Genomic DNA, 21,474 nt, shown 5'->3' with positions numbered 1-21,474 from the left:
GCGCGCCACGTAAAGTGCACACGAGTACGTGTACACAGGTGTATACATACAGCTGTGTGTAATGCACGCATATGCCTGGAACGAGGAGGTGTTTCTTTCACCAACAAGGTTTGAGAAATAGAGTAACAACAGTCTCATTCCCTTTGATCCCATGTCTCATGCTGACACTCAGAAATATGTGCTAAACTGGAGCTGCCTCACAGATAGGAAGACAATTGATTCATGTGCCATTGTATCATGACTCGTCACTCTCAAAGGAAGATATGTCTTTATGATGGTAATAGCTTTTCGCCGTCCCTTCTTAGAAAGCAAGCGGCACATTAATAGTACAGGCAGTCAGGGCTTTGGAAAGGGCTCTCGAAAGGGCTATGGAAAGGGCTATCCGAAGGGCTATTGAAAGTTGATAAACGCAGCCGACGAAAATAAGCGGCACATTAATAGTACAGGGAGTGGACAGGGCTTTCGAAAGGGCTATGGAAAGGGCTTTCGAAAGGGCTATGGAAAGGGCTATCGAAAGGGCTATCGAAAGGGCTTTCGAAAGTCGTTTAAACTGGGGAAAGTTGATAAACGCAGCCATAGAAAGACGAGTGCAGATAACAATCGCGCAGTAATGAAAAGGATCGCCTATGAATAGTTTGTCTCAACACAACTTTACATTTGCGAATGAGACGTCCACATTGGGGACGGGGAGGGGGGTGGACGAAAAACATTGCACTTTGAAGTGACCAGAAAATAACAGTCTCGAGGACACACACACACACACACACACACTCACGAGTATAAGCCGTCATATGCCAAAGACCCGGGTCTGAATAGATTCCCTGTGAAGACAAGTTTTTCAACTTGTTCATCGTTTTTTTTTCCCTTTCAAGCATGGGACGTACCATTTTGTAAGCATTTGTATACATTTTGTAAGCAGCTAAGATCTAATTCATGTCTAAGTTTAGCATGTTTACGCCTGACCTGAACCGTCTGTTTTTTGCTGACTACACCCCCATTCTGCACCTGCCTCAACACACACGCACGCACACAAACTCACTAACATGAACTTGACTTTACTCGTATCACGTTGGGCAGTCTCTCAACAACTCTTTACCTTGTCGCAATAAACCTACACCATCCACATCACCTTTTTTTATTATTTACTGACAGACAGTCATGTAATACAAATACAAACACTCACACACACACACACACACACACACAAACACACACATATACAACCAGTGCTGTGCTTTCCATAGCAGCTATCGTACTAAGTAAATCCTTATTACACACATTACAAAATAGCATTCAGACCAATTTCTGCATTGTCTTGTGCTTGGGTTATTTTATTCGAAACTGTGTTTAAAAATGATTACAGAAAACAGAAAAGTGAGTCGTCAGAAACGAAGTATCTTTTAATATTATAATGATCCCATCTATAATCCCGATAACAGTGCAGTTCACCACTTGCTGAAATCAATTTTTTTATAACAAAATTAGACTACACGGTCATTTTCTCGAAAGCTCCAAAGTCGAAATCCTTGAGCATATTATTCTTTCTAACCACTCTATCTATTTTTTGTTTTGTTTTTGGTTTACATATAAAAAAAATAGTTTACTGTTGAAACATACAAAATAATATTACATTATTCACATGACTATGATACAACAAAAATCTTGTCTGAGATAACTGGTGTTCAGGTCATCTCCAATGCCGGCGGCCGTAGTCTTGGGCGATAAGCTTGACCAGACTGCTCGGGAGGTTCAATGGATATCTGCACATATTAGATAAAGAAAAAGGAAGAAGACAAAAGCGTAATATCTTTGTTAAAAATGCACAGATAAGGTTATGTACCATAAGTTTAGCGGCTGCCGCATTATAAGAAGGAAAAGTAGCTTAATAATTTCACACAGACGGGACCGTGTCAAATTTCACACACACTGCATGTAGAGTCCAGGAAATCTTCCTCGACTAATCGGGAGAAACATATCGGAATAATCAATCATTCCAATTTAGTAATAACTGTCTATAAAAAAGAATGCGCAAAATCTATGTGTCTCGCGAAATGAAACTGAATCAATTTTGCTCGTCAGTTGTTCATATAGCATGGAAGCTGAGCACCGAGCATGTAGGATATTGCTGTGCAATCTTTCTCATATATTTCACTGACAATGCATGAACCTCGTATCTAATTTTAAAACATACCACTATACATCCCTGATAATGGTCAGGATAGTGTTTGTGTGTTTTACTAGTATCAAGTCGTGAAAGCTCTAGGTTTCAATTTTTCAATTCAATTCAACAGTTTATTTCCATCATCAAAAAAAAAAGGAAAAGAGAACATGATTCAAAGCGGTACAAGTTGTCGACTTGTCTTTCATTCGTCTGATAAGGGCCGAGTTCTTTTTTTTCAGATGTAATATAAAGTATATGCACGAATGATGTCATAAAAAGAAACAATGCACTTTGTCATGGCAACAAAAATAGTAAATAATCATAACGATGGAAAACAGTGTCCCACTAAACAGTCAAGCTCTTGTAAGACGTGGAACACTGCATGGAACAAAACAACGATATCACCAATTTGTTATACCAAAATGAAAAGGTTCTCAAAATAGAAGATAAAAGGCAGGACGAAAATCGAAGTGTTTGTCAATCTACAAATTCTGCTCATAATATTCGTCCTTTTCTGCCCAAGTAATTTTCATAGCCCATTTACACTGTTTAAATTGGGACTGCCTGCACCATCAAAAATCTGAATTTGTATGTAAAATGTAATAAATCTCTTGGGTCAGTCATCCCCCGAATTCCTATAACCAAGTTAACCTGGGGTCCTCCAATCACGGAGCACACACACTTCTCACGGTACGATTCTTCATGGGCTGGCAAGTCAGGACATATACAAATATCTTCTTTTTTATGAAAAAAAAGGAAAACTTTTCCAAAATATTCCTAGTGGGCATCAACTATACGTGAGATAGCAAATACAAAATAAAAAGAAAGATGTTTGCATTCTGTAGCTCAATGCTTCAGTCCCATACCTTGTTAGCAATCCTCCTCCGCCATGTTACCGAGGACACCATCTAACACGTACAGCTTCCAGCAGGACATTTGCAGTCTGGGCCACAGTCACAACACTTGCAGGCAGAGTCTGGGGGGGGGGGGGGGAGGGGGAGGGCGGTATTAGTAAGTTTGCTTGTTAAAATTCATCACTGGCTTTAGAGCAACACAAGGCTTCTTTTCTGTCTTCGAACACAATTTTCTCAAATTTTCTTTCACTCTCATTTCAGATAAGACAAAGATTTTCTTCTCTGCTCCCTTACACTGTACGTGATGTAGCACGATTTCTTCCCTGCAACTATATGAAAAATCGTATCTGGTAACGATTTAGAAAGGAAATATCCATAAGCTCAACTCTCATCAGTTCACAAGTGTCAAAAGCATTGAATTTACATAATAAGAACACAAAGCAAAGCACACATACAATCATTTCTTTGGTCTATCATTTTCAAATGCACATCTAGGCAGTATGTTAACAAATAAACTTGTAAATGGAGTTTCAGCAGTGTACCATTGCGACGCAATGCACAATAAGATGCGAACAAAATACGGAACACTTCAGTAATGTACCTCAGCCTCTCAGGTCTTGCTTATACATAAAATATCAATCACAAAAGAAAAAAATAATTTACTTTAGATCTATTATTAATGGCAGCCATCCTTTATGAAGGTTGCGTTTATACCATTAATTGGCACACATCATGGAGGTAAATGTACTAGATAATCATGCAAGGCCTAGTTGGTAGAAAAGCCTGATGCCAACTTACCTGAACATGCTCCACAGCCACACTTTCCACTAGTACAGCAACTGCCAGTCTCGCAGCAAGCTTTTCCTTGGCAACCAGCGCAGTTCTTGCTTCCCTCTATAAATAAACGGATGGAATCAAGAAAGATCAAAATATTGCCTCTGTGAAGCTCTCAAAACATAATACTGTCTACCATTCTTTTCAAAACAATGCACTTGATGTATCGTTATTTTCCCGGTCAAGTTCTTCCTTAGACTCCTCCCCTCATGAATAAACCATGAAGCTACTCAATAATAACATGAATAAACATAACCACGTGCGTTTGCACAACTATCCCCGGAATTCGCGGCGTTATTCACTATACGTTGGTGTACGTGCTGACGAACAAATTAAATCTAGATGGGTCGATCCTCATTTTAGATTAAAATCTAAAGCATTCTTGTGACAAAAAAAAAAAAACCATTAATACATTTCATTAAGATTCTAAGGCCGTGATTGCGTTATATGGTCAATAGTCCAGAATTGTCTCCCCGATATTAGAGCGACTACAATTGAGAGAATGAAAACGCAATTTGTGTACGTGCAGCGTACTGGCCTATAGTATGTTCTAGTCTATATCATGGCATACAATGTGTATAGGTTCGTACAGTCGGTGAAGGGCTGCACGTCTCTCATAATTTACATTTTCTACAACTTTGAGCCGAGCCGCACACCAAAGAGCATTTAAATGTTGTCCTTCAGGCTGCGTTCACATAGAAGTATTTGGTATTCGGTATTCGCTATTCGGTATTCGGTATTCGGGCACGAATACACCATCACCTGCACCGTCAACTCACCATCCCATGCAGTGAGGATTTCTTCCTCCTACATCCCAGCAAATCTTATTAACAATTTCTAAACTGCATCAGAATGTCAGTCTACATGCTTATTTTTGCTAAAGGGCAAATCCAGACCAAAAGTGTCATTATTTCATAAACGAGAGACGGTATACGCAGCAAGAAAATCGAACAAGCTCGATTCCCACTTTGCTATACTATTCGCAGCTATTCGGTACTTTCGAATAGTGCCCTCTTATGTGAACAGGTGTGAGGAAATCCTATCGTTCGATTCAAGCTATTCGCATGCCCTCGAAAAACGAGCCCGAATACCCGAATAGTATACTTCTATGTGAACGCAGCCTCACAGATTTAATACTCAGTGGGTCTAGAATAAATTTCGGACACTGGTTATGCAAAAGAAAAGAAAACTTACCCTTGCAGCTACAGCACGTACAGTTTGCGTTAGGCATGGTGAAGAATTTGGACGTTTACTTCAGTGGTCTGTCGGTAGGCTTCTTGGGAGCTTTTTCCTCCTCGTAGTTTTCTGCGTCGTCTTCGTAGATATTGTCGTCTTCGTATCAGTATGGTTGCCGTTTGCCTCACTCGGAGTCTTGGGTGAATAGTGAACATGGTGGATATGTGGTGAATTTATAAGGATTTTCGGCTGATAATTGCACTCAGTACACCAGCCATTACAACGGCACTTGACTTTGGCTCGTGTGCAAGCGAGGTGATTGCAAAAAATAATTTAGTGACGGCGGCACGACTCTTATTAAATTCGCACGGCACGGTAAAAGAGCTAGCCTTGCAGTCTACGAGCTAGCCGATGATGTGCCGCCCTTGCCTCGTACACCGGTCATGCAGCAATGGACTGCAGAACGCAGTATTTCCATGGGTTATTGATGATATCAGGACCTATACCATTTTTATACGCAGACTGTTTAACACTTGACAGACTTGTCCCGCTTAAATTTTCAAAGGTGAAGTGAATAACTAGATCTAGACACAATTCATATATTTTCATTACTTCTATTTTTCTTTAGAATACTTGGATACCCCCACAAAAAAAAAACAACCTTCCAAACCAAGATTCTGGTTGTGACCTCATCTGCCAATCTATAAAGTACTAATATGATAAACAAAAGACATTGGAATGCACGCTCTCCTAGACCGAGCATAATTTGCATGTTAGTCACATTAGTATCTAAAACATGCAAGTTATGCATAAATATTACTGTTCTTTCATCAGTTTGCGCGTGTCTTGCATTCATTGGAAACGACGTATTATAATTAGTTTGATTAATTTCTGAGATTTACAGATTTCGCCTCATTTCCTCATTATTTTTTCCCAGGAACTAGAAAAGTATTCCCGTTTTCAGGGGTCAAGTTCCTTTATAAATAATAAAATGATAAACAACTGGTGTTCAATCATCAAGTTAGAATTTTGTTCCAGTTCGGCAACTCTGAAAATCAATTAGCTTGTCTCTGTACATACCATTACTATTTTTCGAGTTGCAATTTTTAGAATAATCGCTCGCTGGTTATGACAATCGTGTCTTTTCACTCTTACAAGTAACACTCTGCAGTCTGAACAGCCAGCTGTTCAGATTATGGACATTCATCGCTCGTTTATTAATTCAAACACCTGTTTCTGTGAAAGGAGTCACAATGACATTTTAAAGATGCTTTGATCTCTTTGTGCATCACTGACAGCCAGCCTGGAGTAAAAACAAGATGGCGCTTTGAGATCCCTAAAAACTATAACATGCGCAGAAGATAGTAACTCTCTTGAATCCAAAAAGATGTATGTGCAGTTGTAGTATACATTGGGAAATCATCGCTTGGTTAAAGTTCATTTGCAAAATGTACGTACATTACGAGAGAATGCAAGTATTTCGGCAGGTTGGTTGTAATTTGTAATCGATTTTTTTTTTCATTTTTTGCACATTGTTTCAGAGTAAACATGGACAGTAATGGTAGACGACATGTATGTCTTACCATTAAGCAACGTTACATGCGCGTCCACAAGCGTCCACTTCAGTAATTACTGATTTTGTGACACGAAATTTTGTCATGATTTGAGGTTTGCTTATTCTCATCATTGTCTATTTTCCAAAGGCAGTTAGGTCTAAAAAGTCTTGCACCTCAGCGAAATAAAATCCAAATGAGGGAAACGGTTCCTTTGTCAGTGACGATGAACGATTACATAATCGTCGTTGTCCAAATAACTGAATGTACTCATCAAGGTGCGCATAATCAGGAGGCAGTGATGCAGGTCGGATCAAAGAAAAACCTCCGTTCATATGTGTAGTAGGTCCATGTTCAGATCGCTCCATCCGAACGGTTCAAGGACCTGTGGGGAAAATGCATATTTATAAGCCACTTCAGTCGCGCAGTGCCAAGCGTAGGACTATCCCCCCCCCCCCCCACATACACGTTTGTATCCACACGAGCTCTGCGCTCCGCCCCTTGCATTGTTTACTAATAATGTAGCATGCTGTGAGGCTCTTTGCAATAAGCAGAGACTCCAACTCTCCCGTTTTCGACGGGAGATCTCCCGCCGAAAACCCATTTTTGCAAAATCTCCCGTTCTCCCGTTTGAGATTTAATTTCTCCCGCCCAGGATCTTTGTCTCCCGTTGGAAAGGATTTCTTACATATTTCTATCGTATGATGAAAAAATAAGCCTTAGATAGCACCAGAGAGCATCTAGAACCCTGGGAATTTCGCGCTTCGCACACATCAACTTTGAGTCTCCCGTTTGCTAGGGGTTTCAGGCGGGAGAATCTCCAGATCAGAAGGTACTTTGGGTTGGAGTCTCTGAATAAGCACTAGTGCAAATTGAAGTAATGAACTTGTGATATTGAGCCTGGTGCAAACATTAGACTACGTGATGTGTAAAGTTTGAAACGTGGAGCTATGGTCGTTTGCCGACCCTAGTACACAGTACCAAAGGGAGAATAATGACTATTTCTTCAATGACACTAGTGTCGTTAACTACACTAACGTTAACGTTAACGATGGGGCAGCCAACAACTTTATTATGTCATCATCTCCTATAAATATAATTATGTACACAAAATGTTATAAAAACAATGAAAAACGATTTCTATCCATAGTTTAGCGATTTCTATCGATAGCTTAACAACTGCATTCTTGCCTTGTATGAGGTTTCTATGATGACTAGATAAAAAATAATGATAGTTTATACACTTCTATTTTTATAATTTTGTTATTATTATTGTGTTTCCTTTTTGGTATGGTTTACCTTTTTTAACATACCGTCAACTTCACAACATTTTGCAAACCTGTATCTATCTGCATGTTTTACCGGTTTCGATTACTGATAGTCACTGTACATTGATTCCTTCAATTTGATCTCAGTTTGGTTAACGGAAACGGAAATCTCTCGTCTGCTTACGGGGCTAAACGTTTTGCGCCCGAAAATAACAAGCACACCGGTAGCGTTTAGAGTCCCTAAACGTGTGAAATAATGCTGTGTGCGGTATTTTCTTTTCTTTCTCTCTTTTCACACGGCCAGTTCTTGGAAACAATGCATTTTGCAGACTGTGCGATCTTCGTCGATCTTTACGTGTGCATGCAGAGACGTGTCAGCTGTGTGTGGTGTGCCAAAAACAACAACCCCCCTAAAAAAAAACAAAGACACACACACACACACACACACACACACACACTCACACACACTCACACACTCACACACACAATTCACGGGATACCAATATTTACTTTGCACTTGGTACAAAAGTCCATCTCCGATGTCGGTCACAGAGATTACAACAAAATAACATCACTCGACAGAATGGGGCATATGAAGTGCTGCATTAACGGGCGAGGGGTCAGACGTGTAGTTACAATGTATGTGTGGTGTGCCAAACATAAAAGTAAGCAAACACAAATTTTAGCACGTGATGGTAAAGCATTAATCTCCGTTGTCAGTCACAAAGCACTGCGGACACAAAAAGCTGCCTTAAACTTGAGGGGAGGGGGTATTTCCTCTAAAAGGTTCCACGACATTTGCTCCGACAATGGCTTCCATGAAATATCTGTACGCTAAGCCAAATGTTATTCTACCCACATACACAACCTTTACCCTAATCCTAATCCTCACATCAAACTAAACCTAAAACCCTATCACAACCTTAACCCTGACCCAAGGTCCTCAGAGGAAATGAGACCGGTAGGAGCAAATGTCTTTTAACCGCTCTAGGCATCTCTGGGCCACTTGGAATATAGGAGTAGAAGAAGTTCATCTGATTTGTAAACCCGTATTAGAAGCGGAGTTCCGTTATAGTTCACAATGTGAGTTTGATTTTAATACGAGTATTCGCCTACTGAATGGTTTTTGCAACTGCAGCTGCGGGCCATGTCAGAGTGGCGTTGATTCGCCGTAGATGGCGCAATTGGCAGTCTTGAGATCAAAGAGGATAATGCTCTATTCTTCACACCACCCACTTCATTATGCGCTTGTTGTATACTGGAGGCTCGTGGAAAGGATCCATTCTCACTGACAGACTCAGAAGAGATTGAGACTGAGGAAGATGATTTCAAAAGTCCTCCTCAGTAAGACGTGGATACGCGTCTTTCGGACTGGTCTTTCGGACAAAATAAACTATAAATCAACAGTAATAAGCCAGTTCGTAAATGACCTTTCTATATTTTTAGTTGGCTATGCGCTTCTCTCATATTCAAAGCAACATAATGCGTACCGGTAAGTTTGCCTGGCGTAACAATTTATGGAATTCATGTCAAAAAAAAAAAAAAAAAAAAATCTCGCATAGCGACACCAGGTGACCAGTTTCGTCAAACAACCTTCAGGGGAAGCATCCATTTCTCTGTTTTGTATTGAATGCATTAAAACATGTTAATATTCGTATTGCCAAATACCAAGTTTGCAGTCAGGTGGATGTAATGGCAAGTATCATGTACAATGATTGCATAAATAATCATTATATGACAGATGCTTATCTCCGTGAATTTAAAAACTCTTATGCGTTTTGGTACAAACGACCTTTTTCTGCTCATGCGCAATGTAGAACTACGAACTGGCTTATTGTATGAGAGTTCCAATATCAAACAGGACCTTTAAAAACAGAAACGGAAGAAAGCCATGATCACCATACTTTATGTCAATTACACATTATGAAGCACTGCCAAATAATCTTCAAGAAAATGCCAATTCTATGACCGCCGCGCCGGGTCCGGCAAACCCTCGTCAGGAGAGAGTCAGGAGTCAGGTTATTCCTATCACTTATCCGTCTGCCATTACCCCATCTACGGCAAGCCAACGTCAGTCTGACGACGCTTACAGAAACCAGCTATTCTGGAATTTTGCTTCTAATCTCTAAAACACGTCTGGAATGGAGAAATTATTTCAAAGATGGCAAGCTGGGATCTAAAATATGCACTTATGGGCTTCTGGAATCACCCCCACCCCCGTACAAAGCTGGTACACAAAGATTTTATTCAATATTTTGGCTTAGTGATAAAAGCATTTTAAAACTGCGAAAAGTGTGATGGGGTATATTGAATTCAATAGTTTTTTTCTTAGTAAGCGTTTTCACATCAGCCCGATAAAAATCCAAGCTCGAAATATTTTTCGCGATCAGGCGTTTTCACATCAGCCCGATGTTTCGAAATAGCGCGCTATTTTCTGACTTGGGAAATTAAAAAATATCTCGAGCTTGGATTTTTATCGGGCTGATGTGAAAACGCCTAATGGCGAGCTAGCGCGCTATTTCATTTCTTATTCACATCAGCCCGAAGAGAATCAGCCTGAATTTTTGTCGAGCTAATTCGACAGCTGAGTATGTGCAAACGGCATAAGTAATGTATGTGCCCTCTTAAAAATTCCTCGTGATTTGTGTGCAGTTTGCCTCGATCGATCGGGTCACACACGCTAGACATAATGGGATGCATCGCGCTAATTTCTCGGGTCGTTTTCACATAGCGCGCTACTATCCCCGAGTTGGACTCGAGAAATTTTCTCGATCAGAGCGATACAATTAGCGCGTTAATAGGCGTTTTCACATCAGCCCGATAAAAATCCAAGCTCGAGATATTTTTTAATTTCCCAAGTCAGAAATTAGCGCCCTATTTCCAAACATCGGGCTGATGTGAAAACGCCTAGTGTGATAAAAACAAATCATGCCTCAAACAGTGAAGCTACTGGCCTACTACATGCTCAAACTGTGGCTTATAGGTGACATGAAATCAAGGGCTTTCTTTGTGTGTGTGTGTGTGTGTGTGTGTGTGTGTGTGTGTGTGTGTGTGTGTGTGTGTATGTGTGTGTGTGTGTGTTTGGTTCCTCACTGTGAGGAGTGAAAAGAGGCTGGTTATCTGTGTGAGCATGAAGCAGATCCCTTAAGCGTGAATCTGACATCTTTAACGTGTGGAAGACTTCGTAGGTCTGGGAACACAGTATACAATGTATATATTACATCTACACTATCATAACCATCATAGCAAGGTGAATGCAGATTACTAGTATAGCCGCGCAGTAATTTCACAGTTTCACCTATTCAGTTTGTCTCAACACAGCTTTGCATTTACGAATGAGTCACCATCGGACAAAACATTGCCCTTTGAAGTGACCCGAAAACAACTTCAGAGATACACTCACGCAAAGTATAGGAGTAAGAGGAACAATGATTTCAAAGCTATGCACCGTTATATCTTTTCTTATATCTCATTATGTAGGCCTATATGTATCATATCATATATGTTATATATATATATATATATATATATATATATATATATATATATATGTATATATTATATATGTATATATAATGTGAGAAATAATTCCCTGGGTCCCGAACGTACGCGGTGCCGCATTGTTGTATACATATCCGCAATGCAAATAGACATATGAATATGAAATATATGTATAATGATTCTGTTTGTGATCATCATGCCAAGAATTATAAGACAATATGATTATTATATGGCAGCATAATGATATGAGAATTTATTTATGTGTGCGTATGCGGATGTATACATATACGCAATGCAAATAGACATATGAATATGATATATAAGTATAATGATTCTGTTTGTGATCATCATGCTAAGGATTATAAGACAATATGATTATTATATGGCATCATTATGATATAAGAATTTATTTATATATTTTTTGGACATATGGTGTTATTCTGATGATTATTTGAGGTTAGATTGGATATTTGTATTGAATTGAATGATTGATTTGTGTATATAAAGGAAATGATTTAGAAGATTGGTAATATGTGAAATTGCATTATATATTATATGACACATCAGGTTATTCATATAATAATCGTTCTGTTGGTAGGTCCTGACGAAGGCCCAATGACGGGCCGAAAGCTTGACAAATAAAAGGGAGACTAAGATCGAGAGCAACGTCCCGCCTCAGTCCAATTTCTTTCAACTATATATGTATATATATATATATATATATATATATATATATATATATATATTTCACACATAAATAAAATCTTATAACAGCTTTTCAAGCCTGGGACCACGATGCATTTTGTAAGTTGTAAGCCAGGCTCGCATCTTTGTCTATTTTGCTTCTATCCAGGAGCGTCCTCATATCTGCCGATTATACACTAATACTCTGCGCCTACTTCAGCACGCACGCACAAACACACACACACACACACACACACACACACACACACACACACAAATATAAATATATATGTATGCATATATTATATACATGTACATAATTATATATGTATACATCTCATACATACACATTGAAACTCGTGCTGGTACTACATGTACTCTTTCATTGCAGCTATCATACCAAGTAAATCCTTAAAATACACACATTAGAAAAAACTATTCAGACCAATATCTGCATTGTCTTTCGTTTGGGTTGTTTTATTTCTTTACATATTCACAAGTGTGTTCACAAGAGTAAATTATCAGAAACAAAGTGTCTTGTAACCTTATAATGGCCCCATTAGAATTCAAATAGAAGTGCGGTTCACCGCAACTTGTTCAAATGACTTTTTTTTATAACAAAAGTAGAGGTTGCACAGTTATTTTCTCGAAAGCTCCGAATTTCAAATCCTTGAGCGTATTCTCTCCAAACCACATTTTTTTTTTAGTTTAGATATGAATAAAAAATAGTTTACCGTTCATACATTTCATACAAAATATTTTATACATTATTCACATGACTATTATACAACATTTTTTTTACAAGATAACTGGCGGTCAGGTTATTTCAAAGCTGGCTGCCATTTTCATTGAAGATGAACTTGACCAGACTGCTCAGGAGGTCCGCTGATGGATATCTGCACATAATAAAGAAAAGGAAGAAGACATAAGTACACGTGTATATCTTTGTCGAAAATGCATAAAGTAATGGACTATTCAACAGCACTACAGTTCATACTTTAATTTACAAAAAAAGTAATATAACTTTAAAGGGTTACTATTTCATAACTGTTAGCTAGTCAGAGCAAACAGTTTTTGTTGCGAGGGAAAAAAACTCTTCCTCTTTCCACTGGTACTCGGTATACATGAACTTTAAAGACCACAATGACAAATTGCACTTTTTTTTCCAATTTTGAGTGTCACATGAAGGAACAATGAATGTCTCTCACTGAATGAAGAATATCTGTCAATGAAAGTTGTCAAATAAATAGGCCAGGCCTGTACAGATGCATGTCTAAAAAATGTGGGTCTCACCTTAAAAGGGCCTCTCAAGTTGAATATTTCAGTCAAACCCAGTTTCATTAAATAAACTATGAATTCCTCTTATTTCCATCTCCCCAATCAATACTATACATCCCTTTAATATGTGTTTGATACTAGAGTGCAAGCTCTATTTTTCTAATTAGTGTATATTGATTCTCCAAACAGAAGTCAAAAAGACAAAAAAAAAATCCCGTGTTTTTCAATCCTTTAACCTCTGCAAATCACAGTCATGTTACATGCTCATAACCATGTTAATAAATTCAGCACTTGATCTTCATTGCTCGTTTACACTGTTGAAATCTGGTCTGTCTACGCCCTTGAGAATCTGAATTTGCATGTAAAATGTAATTATGTCTCTTGGGGCCAGTCTCTCTCCCTCCCCCCCCCCCCCCAATTCCCAACTAAAGTTAACCTTACAAGGTCCTAAAATCACAGAGCTCACTGTAAGATTCTTCGTGGGTTTTGCTTCCACAGCAAGTCAGGTACAATACAAATATCTTCGTTCACAAAAAAGGGGGCGACTTTTCTAAAGTATTCCCAATGGGCACCAATAATACTCAAATAATGTAAAGGGCTTTTTACACTTGTAAATTTTTGCTTAGCCCCGGACCAACGGTGGGGCTAAGGGGGGCCTTAGCCCCACCGTTGGTACGGGACTATCCTTAGCCCACTTTCTGTTAACACTCGTTTTTGCCAAAGTGGGCTAGCCCCACCGATAGTACGGTACTATCTGGCCCTGCAAAATAGCAGGGGTTAGCACCGCAATTGCGGTGCCAAGCAAGTGAGTGTAAACAGAACGAAAAAATAATCCTGGGCTAAGCGACGGAGACGAAGTCCGACCCTCACTGACCAATCAGAAACGAGGTAATCAAGTGCTGCCGGTGCGTGGGTGTACGTGAACAGTACACAGCGTAATTATGAATATTCATGTGGTTTGGAAAGTCCGGTGCTAAGGAATACGAGTGTAAAAAGGTCAGTTTTCCCTTAGCCCCGGACAAGAGATAGTACGGGACTAATTGGCGAGTGTAAAAAGCTGAAAAAATTGGTACGGGACTAACGATAGTCCTGGGTCAGAGAAAGTCCGGGGTAAAGAAACACAAGTGTAAAAAGCCCTTAAGAGACAGCGAGTACAAAATAAAAAGAAAGATGTTTTTATCTGTGACCGAATGCTTCAGTCCCATACCTGGCTCACAATCCTCCTCTGGCCACCATGTTACCGTGGACAGGATCTAACAGTTACAGCTTCCAGCAGGACATTTGCAGTTTGGGCCACAGTCACAGCAGGTGCATGCAGAGTCTGGAGGGGGAAGGGGAGTGGCGGTATTAGTAAGATTGCTTGTGACAACTCATCATTGTGTAGAGCAGCAAAAGGGTATTCAGTCTTCATACACAATATCATTTCTCAACTTTTCCCTTAACTCCACGTCAGATAAGACATAAGATTTCTTCCAAGCTGCCTTACACTGATGCGTTGAACGATTTCTTCTCCAACTCCATGAAAACATCTGGTGATGAGTTATATAAGCTCGACTAATGGCAGTTCAGAAGTGTTATAAAGCATTGCCACGAATTCACACAAGAATATGAGCACAAAACAAATTAAAAGTGTAACCACGTCTTTTGTCTATCATTCTCAAACGCACGTCTAGGAAGTGTGTCAACAAATAGACATAAATGGCGTTTACAACAGTGCGCAATTGCGACATGATGCACACAATGATAACATATGAACAATAACAACAAAACACCGAACATTTCAAAATACCTCGTGTCTTTTTAAATTGATTTATATGAATCAAAGCACACAATGATAACATTAATTATGAACAAGACGCGCGCCACGTAAAGTGCCCACGAGTACGTGTACACAGGTGTATCCATCAGCTGTGTGTAATGCACGCATATGCTTGGAACAAGGAGGTGTTTCTCTCACCAACAAGGTTTGAGAAATAGAGTAACAACAGTCTCATTCCCTTTGATCCCATGTCTCATGCCGCCACTCAGAAATATTTGAAGTATGTGCTAAACTGGAGCTACCTCACAGATAGGAAGACAATTGATTCATGTGGCATTGTATCATGACTCGTCACTCTCAAAGGAAGATATGTCTTTATGTTAGTGGTAATTGCTTTTCGCCGTCCCGTCTTAGAAAACAAGCGGCACATTAATAGTACAGGCAGTCAGGGCTTTGGACAGGGCTATGGAAAGGGCTATGGAAAGGGCTATCGAAAGTTGATAAACGCAGCCGACGAAAACGAGCGGCACATTAATAGTACAGGGAGCAGACAGGGCTTTCGAAAGGGCTATGGAAAGGGCTATGGAAAGGGCTATCGAAAGGGCTGTCGAAAGGGCTTTCGAAAGTCGTTTAAACTGGGGAAAGTTGATAAACGCAGCCATAGATAGACAAGTGCAGATAACAATCACGCAGTAATTAAAAGGATCGCCTATGAATAGTTTGTCTCAATACAACTTTACATTTGCGAATGAGGGACGGGGAGGGGGCGGACGAAAAACATTGCGCTTTGAAGTGACCAGAAAATAACAGTCTCGGGGACACACACACACACACACACACACTCACGGGTATAAGCCGACATATGCCAAAGACCCGGGTCTGAATAGATTCCCTGTAAAGACAAGTTTTTCAACTTGTTCATCGTTTTTTCCCCCTATCAAGCATGGGACGTACCATTTTGTAAGCATTTGTATACATTTTGTAAGCAGCTAAGATCTAATTCATGTCTAAGTTTAGCATGTTACACTCCCATTCTGCACCTGCCTCAACACACACGCACGCACACAAACTTACTAACATGAATTTGACTTTACTCGTATCACGTTAGGCAGAGTCTCTTCAACAACTCTTTATCTTGTCTCAATAAACCTACATCATCCACATCACCTTTTTTTATTATTTACTGACAGACAGTCATGTAATACAAATACAAACACTCACTCACTCTCACACACACACACACACACACACACACACAACCAGTGCTGTGCTTTCCATAGCAGCTATCGTACTAAGTAAATCCTTATTACACACATTACAAAATAGCATTCAGACCAATTTCTGCATTGTCTTGTGCTTGGGTTGTTTATTTTATTCGAAACTGTGTTTAAAAATGATTACGTAAAAGTGAGTTGTCAAAAACGAAGTATCTTTTAATATTATAATGACCCCATCTATAATCCCAATAACAGTGCAGTTCACCACTTTCTGAAATCAATTTTTTTTAATAACAAAATTAGACTACACGGTCATTTTCTCGAAAGCTCCAATTTCGTGTTTTTGGTTTAAATATAAAAAAATAGTTTACTGTTGAAACATACAAAATAATATTACATTATTCACATGACTATAATACAACAAAAATCTTGTCTAAGATAACTGGTGTTCAGGTTATCTCCAATGCCGGCGGCCGTAGTCTTGAGCAATAAGCTTGACCAGACTGCTCGGTAGTTTCAATGGATATCTGCACATAATAAAGAAAAAGGAAGAAGACAAAAACACATCTTTGTTAAAAAATGCACAGATAAGGTAATGTACCATAAGTTTAGCGGCTGGGGCATTATAAGAAGGAAAAGTAGTTTAATAATTTCACACAGACGGGATCGTGTCAAATTTCACACACACTGCATGTAAAGTCCAGGAAATCTTCCTCGACTAATCGGGAGAAACATATAGGAATCTCAATCAATCATTCCAATCTAGTAATAATTGTCTATAAAAAAGAATGCACAAAATCTATGTGTCTCGCGAAATGAAACTGAATTAATTTTGCTCATTAGTTGTTCCATATAGCATAGAAGCCGAGCACTGAGCATGTGGGATCTTGCTGTGCAATCTTTCTGATATCTTTCACTGACAATGCATGAACCTCGTATCTAATTTTAAAACATACCACTATACACCCCTGATAATGGTAAGAAAAGTGTTTCATGTGTGTACTACTCGTATCAGGTCGTGAAAGCTCTAGGTTACAATTTTTCAATTCAATTCAATAGTTTTATTTATTTCCTTCATCAAAAAAGAAAAAGAGAACATGATTCAAAGCGGTACAAATTGTCGATTTGTCTTTCATGCGTCTGATAAGGGCAGTTTTTTTCAGATACAATATAAAGTATATGCACGAATAATGTCATAAAAAATAAACAATGCACATTGTCATGGCAACAAATATAGTAAATAATCATAACGATGGAAAACAGTGTTCTACTAAGAAGTCAAGCTTGCAAGACGTGGAATAGTGGAACAAACAAACGATATCACCAATTTGTTATACCAAAATGAATAGGTTTTCAAATAGAAGATAGAGGCAGGACAAAAATCGAAGTGTTTGTCAGTCTACAAATTCTGCTCATAATATTCGTCCTTTTCTGCCCAAGTAATCTTCATAGCCTATTTACACTGTTTAAATTGGGACTGCCTGCACCATCAAAAATCTGAATTTGCATGTAAAATGTAATAAATCTCTTGGGTCAGTCATCCCCCGAATTCCTATAACCAATTTTACCTTAGGGTTCTCCAATCACGGAGCTCACACACCTCTCACGGACGATTCTTCATGGGCTGGCAAGTCAGAAAACATACAAATATCTTCCTTTTTTTTTAAAGAACGAAAACTTTTCCAAAATATTCCTAGTGGGCATCAACTATACGTGAAATGGTAAACACAAAATAAAAAGAAAGATGTTTGCATTCTGTAGTTCAATGTTTCAGTCCCATACCTTGTTAGCAATCCTTCTCCGCCATGTTACCGAGGACAGGTCAGATCTAACACGTGCAGCTTCCAGCAGGACATTTGCAGTCTGGGCCACAGTCACAGCACTTGCAGGCAGAGTCTGGAGGGGGAAGGGGGAGGGCGGTATTAGTAAGTTTGCTTGTTAAAATTCATCACTGGCTTTAGAGCAACACAAGGCTTCTTTTCTGTCTTCGAACACAATTTTCTCAAATTTTCTTTCACTCTCATTTCAGATAAGACAAAGATTTTCTTCTCTGCTCCCTTACACTGTTCGTGATGTAGCACGATTTCTTCCCTGCAACTATATGAAAAATCGTATCTGGTAACGATTTAGAAAGGAAATATCCATAAGCTCAACTCTCATCAGTTCACAAGTGTCAAAAGCATTGAATTTACATAATAAGAACACAAAGCAAAGCACACACACAATCATTTCTATGGTCTATCATTTTCAAATGCACATCTAGGCAGTATGTTAACAAATAAACTTGTAAATGGAGTTTCAGCAGTGTACCATTGCGACGTAATGCACAATAAGATGCGAACAAAAAAATATGGAACACTTTCAGTAATGTACCTCAGGTCTTGCTTATACATAAAATATCAATCACAAAAGACAAAAATAATCTACTTTAGATCTATCATTAATGGCAGCCATCCTTTATGAAGGTTGCGTTTATACCATTAATTGGCACACATCATGGAGGTAAATGTACTAGATAATCATGCAAGGCCTAGTTGGTAGAAAAGCTTGATGCCAACTTACCTGAACATGCTCCACACCCACACTTTCCACTAGTACAGCAACTGCCAGTCTCGCAGCAAGCTTTTCCTTGGCAACCAGCGCAGTTCTTGCTTCCCTCTATAAATAAACGGATGGAATCAAGAAAGATCAAAATATTGCCTCTGTGAAGCTCTCAAAACATAATGCTGTCTACCATTCTTTTCAAAACAATGCACTTGTACGTGATGTATGTTATTTTCCCCGGTCAAGTTCTTCCTTAGATTCCTCCCCTCATGAATAAACCATGAAGCTACTCAGTAACATGAATAAACATAACCACGTGCGTTTGCACAACTATTCCCGGAATTCGCGGCGTTATTCACTATACGTTGGTGTACGTGCTGACGAACAAATTAAATCTATGGGTCGATCCTCATTTTAGATTAAAATCTAAAGCATTCTTGTGACAAAAAAAAAAAACACAACAACTTTAATATATTTCATTAAGATTCCAAGGCCGTGATTGCGTTATATGGTCAATAGTCCAGAATTGTCTCCCCGATATTAGAGCGACAACAAGGGAATGAAAACGCAATTTGTGTACGTGCAGCGTTCTGGCCTATGTTCTAGTCTATATCATGGCATACAATGTGTATAGATTCGTACAGTCGGTAAAGGGCTCCACCTCCACGTCTCTCATTTAATTTACATTTTCTACAACTTTGAGCCGAGCCGCACACCAAAGAGCATTTAAATGTTGTCCTTCAGGCTGCGTTCACATAGAAGTATTTGGTATTCGGTATTCGGTATTCGCTATTCGCTATTCGGGCACCCAGTACACCATCACCCGCACTGTCAACTCACCATCCCATGCAGTGAGGATTTCTTCCTCCTACATCCCAGCAAATCTTATTAACAATTTCTAAACTGCATCAGAATGTCAGTCTACATGCTTATTTTTGCTAAAGGGCAAATCCAGACCAAAAGTGTCATTATTTCATAAACGAGAGACGGTATACGCTGCAAGAAAATCGAACAAGCTCGATTCCCACTTTGCTATACTATTCGCAGCTATTCGGTACTTTCGAATAGTGCCCTCTTATGTGAACAGGTGTGAGGAAATCCTATCGTTCGATTCAAGCTATTCGCATGCCTTCGAAAAACGAGCCCGAATAGTATACTTCTATGTGAACGCAGCCTCACAGATTTAATACTCAGTGGGTCTAGAATAAATTTCGGACACTGGTTATGCGAAAGAAAAGAAAACTTACCCTTGCAGCTGCAGCACGTACAGTTTGCGTTAGGCATGGTGAAGAATTTGGACGTTTACTTCAGTGGTCGGTCGGTAGGCTTCTTGAGAGCTTCTTCCTCTTCGTAGTTTTCTGCGTCGTCTTCGTAGATATTGTCGTCTGCGTATCAGTATGGCTGCCGTTTCCCTAATTCGGAGTCTTGGGTGAATAGTGAACATGGTGGATATGTGGTGAATTTATAAGGATTTTCGGCTGATAATTGCACTCAGTACACCAGCCATTACAAAGGCACTTGACTTTGGCTCGTGTGCAAGCGAGGTGATTGCAAAAAATAATTTAGTGACGGCGGCACGACTCTTATTAAATTCGCACGGCACGGTAAAAGAGCTAGACTTGCAGTCTACGAGCTAGCCGATGATGTGCCGCCCTTGCCTCGTACGCCTGTCATGCAGCAATGGACTGCAGAATGCAGTATTTCCATGGGTTATTGATGATATAAGGACCTATACCATTTTTATACGCAGACTGTTTAACACTTGATAGATTTGTCCCGCTTAAATGTTCAAAGGTGAAGTGAATAACTAGACACAATTCATATATTTTCATTACTTCTATTTTTCTTTAGAATACTTGGATACCCCCACAAAAAAAAATCCTTCCAAACCAAGATTCTGGTTGTGACCTCATCTGTCAATCTATAAAGTACTAATATGATAAACAAAAGACATTGGAATGCACGCTCTCCTAGACCGAGCATAATTTGCATGTTCATTGTTAGTCACATTAGTATCTTAAACATGCAAGTTATGCATAAATAATACTGTTCTTTCATCAGTTTGCGCGCGTCTTGCATTCATTGGAAACGACGTATTATAATTAGTTTGATTAATTTCTGAGATTTACAGATTTCGCCTCATTTCCTCATTATTTTTTCCCAGGAACTAGAAAAGTATTCCCGCTTTCAGGGGTCAAGTTCCTTTATAAATAATAAAATGATAAACAACTGGTGTTCAATCATCAAGTTAGAATTTTGTTCCAGTTCGGCAACTCTGAAAATCAATTAGCTTGTCTCTGTCTGTACATACCATTACTATTTTTCGAGTTGCATTTTTTAGAATAATCGCTCGCTGGTTATGACAATCGTGTCTTTTCACTCTTACAAGTAACACTCTGCGGTCTGAACAGCCAGCTGTTCAGATTATGGACATTCATCGCTCGTTTATTAATTCAAACACCTGTTTCTGTGAAAGGCGTCACAATAACCGTTTTAAAGATGCTTTCCTGCTTTGATCTCATTGTGCATCACTGACAGCCAGCCTGGAGTAAAAACAAGATGGCGCTTTGAGATCCCTAAAAACTATAACATGCGCAGAAGATCGTAACTCTCTTGAATCAAGAAAGATGTATGTGCAGTTGTAG

General features: G+C 39.2%; 1 long non-coding RNA gene across 1 annotated transcript; it reads right to left on the bottom strand.

Moving 5' to 3' along the window:
- Window positions 1-1,313: 1,313 nt before the first annotated feature.
- On the bottom strand, window positions 1,314-5,231 carry LOC139740121 (uncharacterized). Its single transcript, XR_011711562.1, has 4 exons — window positions 5,044-5,231; window positions 3,814-3,909; window positions 3,028-3,137; window positions 1,314-1,760 (listed from the first exon to the last, which is right to left on the bottom strand). It is a non-coding gene; the product is annotated as an uncharacterized lncRNA (long non-coding RNA).
- Window positions 5,232-21,474: the final 16,243 nt, after the last annotated feature.

Source organism: Diadema antillarum, unplaced genomic scaffold, assembly GCF_040938485.1.
Source record: "Diadema antillarum isolate AM-2024a unplaced genomic scaffold, OU_Dant_1.0 scf00000000, whole genome shotgun sequence".
NCBI classification, from domain to species: domain Eukaryota; kingdom Metazoa; phylum Echinodermata; class Echinoidea; order Diadematoida; family Diadematidae; genus Diadema; species Diadema antillarum.
Note: the sequence above shows the minus strand (reverse complement) of the source record. Positions and strands in the feature narration are given on the sequence as shown.